This window comes from Mesoplodon bidens, assembly GCF_964165515.1.
Source record: "Mesoplodon bidens genome assembly, chromosome: 20".
NCBI lineage: Eukaryota > Metazoa > Chordata > Mammalia > Artiodactyla > Ziphiidae > Mesoplodon > Mesoplodon bidens.
In genome coordinates this window covers 35,068,537-35,081,996 of record NC_138181.1, presented here as the reverse complement: position 1 = coordinate 35,081,996, position 13,460 = coordinate 35,068,537, and the positions used below count along the sequence as shown (strand labels likewise).

General features: G+C 43.2%; 1 protein-coding gene across 3 annotated transcripts in view; it reads left to right on the top strand.

Moving 5' to 3' along the window:
• The window catches only part of MCPH1 (microcephalin 1), a 225,515-nt gene extending 215,822 nt beyond the window's left edge, over positions 1-9,693 (top strand). For 2 of the 3 annotated variants that reach the window (XM_081221064.1, XM_081221066.1), the window contains one exon: positions 9,302-9,693. The gene's annotated coding sequence lies outside the window, so the exon portion shown is untranslated. Of the gene's footprint in view, positions 1-8,787 lie in introns of all 3 variants that reach the window. The other variant, XM_081221065.1, reaches the window with a different exon arrangement.
• The last annotated feature ends 3,767 nt before the right edge of the window (positions 9,694-13,460 follow it).

Below are 13,460 nucleotides of genomic sequence, written 5' to 3'. Positions count from 1 at the left end.
GGAGATGTGGACACTTTCCTTGGGACCTCCGACGTCCTAGCACTGTAATCTGTCCGATAAAACTTTTATCCCTTCACTGTATCTTAAAAACAATGACCCAATGTTTTTGAATATTTTTTTAAAAACTGTTAAATGATCATTCTACCGCCTGGTGTTGCTGGCCTAGAACGGTGTGAACTTAAGAAGTCTCCCCCTAGGGCTCCACACGAGAAACTTAAGCCACGTCTTACTCACTGGCTCCGAGCAGAAGCTCACACACACCGAGCTGCCTTCTAATGAAGCCACTGGACCAGTCCCGATTGTGTTCCCAAGTCATTCCCCGGAGTCTGTTTTCCCTGAAACAGCAGCATACTTAGGCCAAGATTCTTGATGAATCATTCACCCAGGAGGAGGAATGGGATTTTTGAGAAAGACCACACTTGCGGCGCTTGAATATGTATGAAAATAAACGGGAAAACAAAAGTCAAATTTCCGGCACCAGGAAGCAAAATGTCACCTTTCCGTGATGTTGGTAAGATGTGTTGTATTTTGAAGCACTTTCCAGTATCTTGGTTTTTTCCGCACGCCCACAGAGTATAGTTCCCATCTTACACATTAAGAGACGAAGACCCTGGGGTCTGAGGTGCCCGCTGGCATGGAGGGGCCCATGGGCATCCATCGCAGGTCAGCGGCCTGAGCTGTAACCATTTTTCACTCTTTTTATCCCCGCTGGTCTTATCACTGCAGGTTGGTTTGGCCTTTCTCATAGGCACGTTTCCAGTCTCGGGCGCCCTTTTATTGTCTGGGCTACATTCAAGTGATAAAACATACATTTTTACTATTGTGGGAACATAATGTAATAGTCTCAACAGCCTTGCCAAAAAAAAAAAGAAGTCTTGCCTCGGCATGACTTCCTTATAACTTATAAAAAAGCATTTGATTTGAATGTCTCCCATGTCAGCGTTCTCAGGGAAAAATCGCTGATAGCGCGTGGGCCTCGTGCACACTGGCAGGATGGCCGTCTCCACTGAGGGCTGACACGAGACTGGCTCAGACCCACGCGCTCTGAACAGGGCGTTCGTTACAGCCCCAGGCCCTAGGGTTTCCTGATCACGGAGGCACCGTCAGGGATCCCAGGAGCATCTCATCTGTGTTCCAGGTTTGCACTGTTGTCGCATGTTAGGTTTACGGTGTTCGTCAGTAACTGCCTAAGTGCTGGAGCTTGTGCTGTGCACTGAGTTGGTCCCCACAGAGTCCTGTGCTGAAGTCCTAGTCCCCACACCTTAGGCTGCGACTGCATGTGGAGACAAGGCCTTTAAAGAGGTGACTAAAGTGGAATGAGGTCATAAGTGTGTCCCTGATCTATGTGGACCAATGACCTTATAAGGGGAAGAGACACCACGGATGTGCGCACACAGGAAGGACCTCGTGAGGACAGAGAAGGACCAAGGCCTCGGGAGAAACCCACCTGGCTGACGACCGTGAGAAAATAATGTCTGTTGTTCAAGCCACACGATGGGCAGTGTTTGGGGATGGCAGCCCTATCAGACTAAAGCTGCTCGAAATGAATTCTGAGATGGTCGACAGAAAACTCTTCCTTTTGGAGATGAGGAAAGAGGAAAGTGAGGGATCTGAATCCCTGGGCCAGAGCCACGTGGTGAATTGCAGACCCAGAGTGCCTGGTCGCCCCCCTCCCAGCCAAGAGTCTGCGTTTGTAAAGAGTCAGATCTCCTGCTGCTCAGTCACCGCACCTTCTCTTCACTCGTGCACCCACCACCACCGTGGTTCTCAAACTGTGTGTGACGGACCCCGACAGCCCACAAGCTGGGCTGAGGTCAGCGTGTCCACGTCAAAGCACAGGCACAAGAAGCTTTCCCCAATTTGCAGGAAGAGGGAAAAGTCATTGGATTAAATTATCTCATTTTACTTTTTGAATCAATTTTTCTTAAACTGTGGTGCTTGAAGATGAATATGTAGCAAGAAATCAATACAGAGGAATGTAGGAGAAAGAAAGAATAAAGATAATCTCAAACATTAACAAAATTGAAGCAAAGAAAAAAATTGGAGAAAAAGTTCTTTGGGTGGGGGGGGAGAGGAAAACTTAATGTCAAAATTCTAGAAATAGTGAAAAAGAAAAGAGTCCAATGAACAAAACTGAGAATGAAATTGGGGCTACAGCTACAGCTACAGTAAGGATATCTAAAAATCGTGAGCTCGTGATGAATAACTTTATGCCAGTAAATTTAAAAATAGGCAAGATGGATAATTTCTAGAAAAATGTTACCAAAATCGATTCAAGAAATAGAAAATCTAAACAGTTTCAACTGTTAAAAATGAATTGTAATCTGAAGTATGCCTCTCACCACCCGTCATGAAAGTTGCCTGCAGAGTGATGTCAGCAGGATGGCAGACTGGAAAGCTCCAAGCCCTTGTCTCCCCACAGAAACATGGAGAAAACAAGCAGAAGCCATCTGAACCAACTTTTCAGGAGCTCTGGGAAAAAATCAAAGGTTTACGGCCACCAGGCAAACGCCCAACCAAGTAAAGCCATGTTTACAACAGTAGGAAAGTCCTGTGCCATTTACTCACCCCTGACAGTCTTGGTTTCCCAGTTCCCCTCCCTGAACAGAGACCTTATTTGCTCTCATCTGCCTGGGAGACCTGAAGGACTGACTCGCCCGTCTCTGTCTCGAGTGACTTGGACACATGCAAGAAAAAAGGTGACCACCGCTCTTAAAAGCTACTTGGAAATAATAGTGGTTAATATTCGAAAACTATAAAGAACTCTTACAACTCAACAACAAAAAAACCTGAGTAAAAAAATGGGCAGAGGAGTTCATTAGACCTTTCTCCAGTGACGACATTAGCACATGAAAAGATATTCAGCATCACTAATCATTAGAGACATGCATATCAAAGCCACAGCTATCATCAAAACAAACCGTGGAGAGTGTGGAACCTCTGGCAGGAATGTAAAATGGCAGTTCCTCAAAAAATTAAAAAAAAAAAAACTACCATACGACCTCGTAATTCCAATTCCAGATACATATCCAAAAGATTTGAAAGCAGGGACTCAAATATTTACACACCCGTGTTTACAGCAGTATTGTTCACAACAGCTAAGAGGTAGAAGCAACCAAGTGTCCATTAACAGATGAATGGATAACAAAATGGGATCCATACGTACAGTAGAATAGTATCCAGCCCTAAAAAGGAAAGCTGTTCTTAAACCTGCAGCATTCATGAACCTTGAAAACATTATGTTAAAGTGAAATAAGCCAGTCACAAAAGGACAGGTACTGTATGATTCCACTTTTATGAGTTACCTAGAATAGGCAGATTCATAGAGAAATTATAATAGAGGTTAATCGCGTCTAAGGTGGGGGGATGGGAATGGGGAGTTATTGTTTAATGGGTACAGAGATTGTGTTTGGGATTATGAGAAAGTTCTGGAAATGAGGAGTGGTCATGGTTGCACAGCATTGTGAATGTACTTGATGCCACTGAATTGTACACTAAAAATGGCTTAAGTGGTAAATTTTAGGTTATGACTGTTTTACCACAAGAAAATTGTTTTTAAGACACCTCCCCCTAGATAGTTTTAACAATAAATTTTACCAAACATTACACATTACTGCATAGAAAAGCTATTCATCTCATTTTACGAGACTAGCCCAAACTCGTTTGTGAATATGGATATAAAAATCCCTAATGGGCTTCGCTGGTGGCGCAGTGGTTGAGAGTCTGCCTGCCGATGCAGGGGACACAGGTTCGTGCCCCGGTCCGGGAAGATCCCACATGCCGCAGAGCGGCTGAGCCCGCGAGCCATGGCCGCTGAGCCTGCGCGTCCGGAGCCTGTGCTTGGCGACGGGAGAGGCCACAACAGTGAGAGGCCCACGTACCACAAAAAAAAAAAAAAAAAATCCCAAATAAAATATTTGCAAATTAAATTTAGCAGTGTGTTAAGAAACATATAGTCAGGTAGGGTTTAACCAAAGAATGTAGAAATAAATACCATTCAATCTTTTTCCCTAATCCATTGATTTTTCTCAGTAGATGTTAAAAAGCATTAGAGAAAATCCAATACCCACTCATGATAAAAACAAAAAACACTTCATCAGCTAGGAATAAGAGCACTTACTTCACATGATGAAGGGTATCTATAAAAAACCTACAACATATATTTAACAGTGAAAATCTTAGTTTAAGGTTTAAGTCAGGTACAAAATACATATGGTTATTACCCTTGTGTCTCAGCAGTGTTCTAGAGTTCCTAGTCAAGGGGATAAAATAAGAAACACAAACGAAGGATCAGAATTAGAAAGGAAGGGACAAATCATTTCATTTGCCTATGATATGGTTGTGTATCTAGAAAAATCTAAGAGAATCGTTGTAACCAATTCAGCAAGATTGGTCTTTATTTATGATCCACTTACTAAAATCATTAGTATTCCGATGCCCAGTAGTAAATATAAAATGTAACAGAAATATAGTGAACTCAAAGCTAGCCCTGTAATGTCATTTCAGTCATGTTTCTTGGGTAGAAAGGAAAAGTTGGCATGCTAGGAATAAACTAGACTGTCTTGTCTAAGACACAGTGCAAATTCATGCTATACCCTTGGAAAAGTATCAGATATGTGAAAGTCTCCAGCCCAATATCAGAGCAGGAAAAAAATGCTGAGAACTGCTATTTCCTTCACATATTCTGCATGGCATCAGGTCATTCATTCATCTACGCAGTATTTATTGAGCATCTCTCAAAAGGGTACAGCCCTTTTCCCGTGGGACTTACATTCTAAAGATGGACATTTCTTTTTTTTTTTTTTTTGCGATACGCGGGCCTCTCACTATTGTGGCCTCTCCCGTTGCGGAGCACAGGCTCCGGACGCACAGGCCCGGCAGCCATGGCTCACGGGCCCAGCCGCTCTGTGGCATGTGGGATCTTCCCGGACCGGGGCACGAACCCGTGTCCCCTGCATCGGCAGGCGGACTCTCAACCACTGCGCCACCAGGGAAGCCCTGGACATTTCTTTTTAATCCTGATGGTGATAAATGCTATGAAGCAAACAGGGTATGAGTATGGAGAGAGACACTGAGGTGGGCTCCTTACCGAGGAGCTGTGTTTGAGCTGAGCTCTGAATGTGGTCCAGAGGGATGAGCTCGTGTGGAGCTAAGGGAACAGTTAGGGTCAAGGATGAGAGGTGGGCAGAGGCAGTGGGTCTAGAGCACAGAGCGATGGGGGGGAAAGCAGCAGAGCCTGGACCACGCAAGGCCTGGGGGAACAGTAGTCAGAGGTGTGGTTTTTGTTCTAAGAATAAATAGAAGTCAAAGGATTTTAAGAAGGGGAAATGGGCTCTAAGACATATTTTTAAATAGAAGCAGAGAGAGTGATCTTAGGCTCTTGCAGTGACTCAGGTGATAAACGATGGTGGTTAGGACCAGGGTACTATCGATGGAGATGGTGTGAAGCTGTTTAATAAACTGTTAAAAAACTTTGGAGCCCATTGCACTTGCTGGCAGATTGGACACTGCTGTGTTAGAAAAGAGAATAGAAGATGAGTCCTAGACTTGGGTTCCGAGCCCCCGGGAGAACGGTGAGGATCCGTGAAAGCAGCAGAGAAGGGACTGGTTTATTAAGAGGAATCAACGTGCAGATGGAGACAGACTTGCTCGGTGTGGGTCCAGAGAGAAGTACGGGCCGGGCTCAGCATCAGAAAGGACTTCAGGGGGGACCCTCGCTCTGCAGAGTAGTAGAGGTGACCCCTTATGCGTGGATATCTGGCTACACAGATACTGAGGTTTCCCAGCCCTAAAATTTATAGCTCATTTTGGTAAGTCAAGATAAAGCTCCCAGCAGGGCCCTGAGGGTCCCCAAACTCTGCACACAGGACCATTAGCCACATCTGGCTGTTGGCAGTTGGAGTCTTAGTTCAATAAAGCCGCTTGCCTGTCCCACTATTAAAAACAAACAAAAAAAAAGCTTTGGTGGCATGTTGATTCCACATCCCAAGCACACAGAAGCATGGCCAGTGAACTTTAACGTGTGCAGATACGTGTGCCAAGACCCGCTGAATAACTCTGTTAAAAAAACAAACAAACAAAACCTGGGGTTTTTTCTTTCCAATTTAAATTTCATGGGAGCTGCTTGTGTACTATTTGTCTCCCTTTCTGCTGGCTGGGTCGGGCATTGCTCTAACATCTGTCTCCTGGTCATGTTTTATGGGGTGTTTGAGGATCGTGCACCTGACGTGACACTGGAATTTGGGGACGTGGCTGTCTTCAGATGCCAAATGAACTTGGATAGAAATCACTCTCCGTGCGTGTGTTTACAGCTGGGAACTTGGAGCCGAGAGGGGCTCCCTGGACACAGCTGTCCTGGCTCTCAGCTATTACTCAGTTCTCAAGTGTTCTGGTCCCACTCTGCACAGCACCACGTGCAAGGGGTTAATTCCTCAGGCAGCACCATCAAAGAGGTGGGAGGAGCCAGCCACAGGCTTTGTTGTGGCTTCTGTTTTATCTGAATTTAAAACTGGACCCTTCTCCAGCCAGTCTTTTTTCCCCACCACGATGGATGGATGGATGGATGGATGGATGGATGGATGGATGGATGGATGGATGGATGGATGGATATGTACAGTGAAGCTTGATTTCATGGTCAAAGAATTCAAACAATAGAGAAATACATAAAGACCCCAAATCTTACTACCCTTCCCTAAAGTAACGACACTAAAGATTGAACTGTGTTTCAGATTTAACACGTATTTACATAGAAATAAATGTATATAAACATATGCATTGAGGGTTTGTTTTCTATAAAAGGAGGATCACATCTCGTTCATGAGTTTTTATCCCATCTCTGTGTCTAGAAGATCATTCCGTTTTAACACAGACAGTAACCTCATTCTTTTTAACCATTGGAGGTGCTGTGATTAATTTACACACTCCTTACAATTAGACATTTGGGGTTATTTCCACTGCTTCTGCTTCTATAAATTTTGTGTGTGTGTGTGTGTGTGTTCTAATTGGAATGATTTGAATTCAATTTTAAGAGACTGTCTTGAGCTATAATTAGTGTGGCTCAGTCCCAGGCAGGAGTATTTCTGTAGAATAGATTCGTAGAAGAGGAATTACTGAGCCCTAGGGTGTGTGTACCTTAAACCTCGATCCACACAGCTGTACCAGCTTACAGTCTTACTAACAGTACCTGGATATTCCCGTTCCCCAGACCCTCCCCAGTACCAGACTTTACCCATATTTTCAATATTTGGTGATCTCATTACTTAATGTATATGCCGTAATTACTCAGTTACTCATGAGCATGGGTACCTAGAGGGGGAATTCATACGTCATGAACGGCCAATTCTTCTCTCTTGCCTGTTTTTTACATTGGGCTGTTTCTCTATTCCACACTGTTTTACAGCATATTTGTATAGTATGGACTGTAACCTTTTGTGATAAATGTAAGATCCTCTCTGTCTCTTATGTTTGTTTATGGTGTTTTCTATGGATTTTATTTTATTTATTTATTTATTTTTTGGTACGCGGGCCTCTCACTGCTGTGGCCTCTCCTGTTGTGGAGCACAGGCTCCGGACGCGCAGGCTCAGCGGCCATGGCTCACGGACCCAGCCGCTCCGCAGCACGTGGGATCCTCCCGGACCGGGGCACGAACCCGTGTCCCCTGCATCAGCAGGCGGACTCCCAACCACTGCGCCACCAGGGAAGCCCTCTCCACTGATTTTTAATGCCCCCTTGAATCAGCTCTTAAACTCCCACACATGCACGGGTGGGTTTCTGGAGTTTGTTCTCTTCCATGGATCTATTTATCTATTCTGTGCTAATTACCTGTTTTACTACCGTAATTTTATAGTATGTTTCACTATCTAGTATGTCAAATTCTCTCTCATTCTTCTTTTTCAAAGTTGTCTTCCCGTGCATTTTCCCCCCATATAAACTTCAGAATAAGCATGTCAAGTTTTTTTTTTTTTAACAAACATTTGGAATTGGGGGATTATACTGGATTTTTAGATTAATTAAGAAAGTGCATCATCCTTTTGGCAGTCTTCTCTGGCTTTCAAAAATGACATCCTGTCAGAAATCTAAATGTAAAAATTGAATCAACAGGTTTTTTAAAACCTGGAAGAAAATATGGCTGAATTATTTTATAACCAGGTATAGGGAAGGCTTTCTACCTGTGATTCAAAATCCAAATGCAATAAAAGATTGATGTAATTTGAATATATAAATAAACGTTTGCGTAAGAAAAGTCGAAAGGCAAGCAACAAACAGAAAATATATGCAACACAAATCATGAATAAAGGACTAACATTAAAATGTAAATCATAATAATACTTCAGTGTTGTAGAGAGAGTTAAGCGGTATGCTGGGTATCAATAATAACTGTTAAGGTTCTATTGTATGTATTATTAATTATAATTATATAATGTATATAATATATATAACAAACATTACTGATCCTCTGAGATTCAGCTACCAGGTCAGACCGCCTGTGTGGAAGTGCATTTGTAGTGGGAGGGCTGTGATTAAATTCTGGGGCACTGGCTTGAGCTATAACTAAGATAAGCTATTTTTTTTTCTTTTATCCATAAAAGAAACCCATTTTTTCTGCTTTGTATCTCACAACCATCACAGCTTTCCATGTCCTACTGCTCATCACCCTGACTTCTTAAGGTCCTTCAAATATACAGTAATTGTTCACCCTCTGGATAATAATAGTAATCAATAAGTTAACTTTAATTGTCAGTCAGTCAGCACTGACGATCCACTGCACATCTGTCTCATTCTAACAGCAGAAGAAGGGTCGGAAGCAGTCAACCGTCCAGCATGAGGAGTAAAGGGCCTGCTTGGAGCCGGCTGCAGGCACAGCTGTGTTGGCCTCTTCCCCTGCACCTGTGGCTTATCCTGGGCCAGGGCACTTCATGGGATTTTCATAAAATAATAGGGTTATTTATACTCTGCCTTGTACCAAAGATTAGAATTTGGATCTCCCACATCGTGGACTGGCAGACTTTCCTGTCTACTAGAACGTTCTGCCATCAAGGGCATGCCCTGTGTGTGCTACATCTAATAGGATACGTGAGGACTGAGCACTTGAGATGTGGCTGGTGTGACTGAGGAACTGAATCATTTATGTTATTTTACTTCATTTTAAATAGCCACATGTGCCATATGGACCTGTGGACATATGGACCATGCTGCCCAGGACCACTGACGATTTAAAATATGATTTGTGTATCTGTGATGAGGTTGTCATCTTACCATGTGCCGGCCATTGTCAGTGCTAACCTGCTTCTCTTCCTCTAGACTCAATCACTCAGCACAAGGTCTTTGCCTCAGAGAACCGCCCGCTGCTGCCGTGAAGGAGACACCGCTCAACCCATGGCTGCTGCTAACAGCCTGCCGCGTCGTCCTCGGATGCTCAAGTGAGGGGAGGGGTGGACGCAGGAAGGATTCCTTTCTATACCGTCACGTTTGCCGCCTGTGTGTGTTGTGGTTTTCACGTGAAGAAAGCTCCTTCGTGTGGCTTTCTGATGCCTGAGTGTGTAGCTCAGAGAAGCACTGGCCCGCCCTGTTGGGCCTTTTCTATTAAAGCCAGTCTGTGTGTCCTAGTGATGATCATAATTGAGAGGTCCCAGAACCTTTGTCACTGAAGAGCCATACTGTTAAATAAAGGATGGAAATTACATTGTTTTATTACCGAGAACAAAGAGCCCCCTGAGTTTCTACGTTTCTTTATTAACGTATCATCTACTAGGTTTGAAGGATGTTGGTCTGTTCTCACCTTATGTACCCGAGATTCTTCTCAAAATAATGAGGACAGGTGTGAGGAGCCGCAATTAGTGATAATTAGTGCCATCAAAGTAGCCCCGCTTCTGCAAGCTTGGTTTCTGGTGAGGAGAGCCTCACCCACAAGAGACCAGGGCCTCTGCAGGCCTCCAGGATGCTCGCCATCCCCTGCAGGAAACGGGCATTTGGCCAAATCATACACACGCTGGCTGGTCACCTTGTGTAGGAGAGAGATGCTAAATCCCAGCAAGGCTGAAGGTGCCAGTTAGACGCCCTCATGATACTGTTCCCTCTGTGTTGTTTATCTGTCACTCATCTCAGCTGCTGTTTCTACCTCAAATAAATGTCAAGTCCCTCAGCAAATACAAGGCATCAACTTCTAGGATAACCGCCCTAAAAGGGCAGTAACGATGCACGTGGAAATAATGAAGGGTTTTCTCTTGGTGTTAATAGAACGTATACCCCAAGTCCCCTTGTAATACTCCTGCCTCAACAATGTTGAGCCTCAGTGCAGCTCAGCAGGCCGGAGGCCTTTCTCCTGCCTTGTAAATCCCGTGTCACTACACCCACTGCCTCCTGGGCTTGGCGACTTTGAGGCTCAGGTATCAGTACTATGGCAGAGCTCCCATCGCACCAAAAGTTCCCGAGGGGGCTGACAAAACTGTGCTGACTCCCGGTGGAGACAAGCCACAAAGAACTCCATCCCACGGCCACATCAGCCACAGAGTGCCACCCAGGTCACGTGCCCACCCAGGCCTGCATCCTCACAGCTAAGATTCCTGATGCCAGCCTGCCAGGAGCCACTGGAGATTCTCTCTAAAAGCTAATCTCTTATGAGGACACTGATTTGTGCCTGGCTTTAAGCATTTTCTATTACCTCATTTAATCCTGCCAACAAGCCTAAAAGTTAGTTACTAGAGGTTTGCAACCCCTTACCCAAAACACATAGGGCTAAAAGTGTCTCAGAATTCTGAACTTTTTTTTTTAATTTTGAAAGGTATGTGGCTCTCACCACTTCTATTCAACATTATATCAGAGATTCTACTGAGAGAAGGCCAGGAAAGGAATTAAGGGCATACAGACTGGAAATGAAGAAGTAAAACTATTCTCAGATCACATGATACTATATGTAGAAAATTATAAGGAATTAAAGAAAAAAGTAGATTAAGCATGTTAGCAAGATTACAGAATACAAAATCTATATACAAAGCTAACTGAATTGTATTTCTATATACTATCAATAAACAATTCAAAAATAGAATTAAGAATACAGTTCCAGTCACAATATCATGTAAAAATAAACTAAATAGGAATACATTTAACAAAAGAAGTATAAGATCTGCATACTTAACGAAACATTTCTGAGAGAAATTGAAGTTCTAAATAAATGGAGAAATATACCAAGTTTATGGATTAGAAGACTCAATATCGATAAGATGGCTTTTTTCCTCAAATTGATCTACAAATTCAATGTAATCATCAAAATATCAGGTAGATTTTTTTATAGACTTTGAAAAGCTGATGCTAAAATGTATATGAAAATGCAAAGAACCCCTAGTAGAAAAAAGTAATTTCTTTAGAAAAAGAGTAAAGTTGGGGGATTTATACTACCTGATTTCAAAACTTATTAGCATAAAGGTAGACTACAGATCAAGGGAAGAGAATAGAGACTCTAGGTATAAATCCTCATACTTATGGTCAAGTTGATTTCAACCAAGGGGCCAAGTCAATTCAATGCAGCAGGATAAAACAAAGAAAAAACAAAACAGAAAGAAGCACACTCACATCCTTATCACACTTACGTCCTTACCTCACGCACAAAAAGAAAATGCACATGGATCCCTACCTCACACCATACGCAAAAATTAACTCAAATAGACCAGAAACCTAACTTAGGGTTTCTCAACCTCAGCACTATCGGCATTTTTGGACCAGATAATTCTGTGCTGCAGGGGCTGTCCTGGGCATCATACTATGTTTAGCACCATCGCTGGCCTCTATCTACTAGATGCCATTAGCACACATCACCCAGTTGCGACAGTCCAGACTGTCTTCAGATGTCCCCAGATTTCCCCTGGAGAGCAGAACCGTTCCCAGCTGAGAACCACTGACCTAAAATTATAAAATGTCTAGAAGAAAACATAGCAAGAAATCTTTCTGAAAGGTCAGGCAAAGATATTTTTAGGTAGGGCACTAAAGGCACAATTCATAAAAACATAAATTGGACCTCAAAGTTTCAAAAAGTTTTGCTGTTCAAAAGAAACCACTAAGAAAATTAAAAGACAAGTCAGAGACTAGGAAAAATATTTGTGAAGCGTATAGCTGAGGAACTGTATCCAGACTATGTAAAGAACTTCTATCCATTAACAAGAAGATAAAGAATGGGCAAAAGACATTTCACACAAAAACATATAGAAATGATTAATAAGCACATGAAAAGGTGCTCAACATTATTAGTCATTAGAGAAACGCAAAGTAAGAAGCACAAGGAGATGCTACTACGTACCCTCGGGAATGGCTGCAGCCGACAGTTCTAATACAAGAGTTGACCAGCATGTGGAGAATCTAGGACTCCCATGCACTGCTGGTGTGGCTGCATCATTCTGCAGTTTGGTTTAAAGACTAAACATACACTTGCCATATGACGCAGCAACTTCACTCCTAGGTATGTACCCCAGGGAAGTGAAAATGTGCCTGCACAAGGACTTGTACACAAATGTTCACAGCAACATTATTCACACCAGCCAAAAGCTAGAAGCAATCCATCAACTGATAAATGGATACACAAAATGTGCTATATCCATACCATGGATTGCTACTCAGCAATAAAAAGGAGCAAACAACTGATACAGGCAACAACCTGGACCAACCCCAAGAACATGGTAGTTGAAAGAAGCCAGACTCAAAAGACTACATATTGTATGATTCCATTTAGACAAAATTTCTAGAGAAGATAAAATTATAGAGACAAACAGATCACTGGTTTCCTGCTGCTGGGGGTAGAAGTGGGAATAGACAGCCGACATTTTGGAGTGATGGAAGTATTCTAAAACTCGATTGTGATTTTAGTTGTAAAACTGTATACATTTACTAAAATCGTTGAACAGTACACTTGCCATGGGTAAATTTTTATGGTGCATGCATGAATTATACACCAATAAATTTATTTTAAAAAAAAACTATGTGGCAACCTTGGAGCTGTGCCTCTCGGATCCCACTTTAAGAAAGAATCTTCTAGGACTTCCCTGGCAGCGCAGTGGTTAAGAATCCGCCTGCCAATGCAGGGTACACGGGTTCAAGCCCTGGTCTGGGAAGATCCCACATGCCATGGAGCAACTAAGCCCGTGCACCACAACTACTGAGCCCGCGCTCTAGAGCCCACAAGCCACAACTACTGAGCCCGTGAGCCTAGAGCCTGTGCTCTGCAACGAGAAGCCACTGCAATGAGAAGCCCGCGCACCACAATGAAGATCAGTAGCTCCCGTTGGCCACAACTAGAGAAAAGCCCATGTGCAGCAACAAAGACTCAGTGCAGCCAAAAATAAATAAATTTTTTTTTTTTAAAGAAAGAATCTTCTGCTCAGCTGGAATGAATACCGTTAGCTGACTGCTATTAGTGCCTTAAAGATCCACCTCAGGGCTTCCCTGGTGGCGCAGTGGTTGAGAGTCCGCCTGC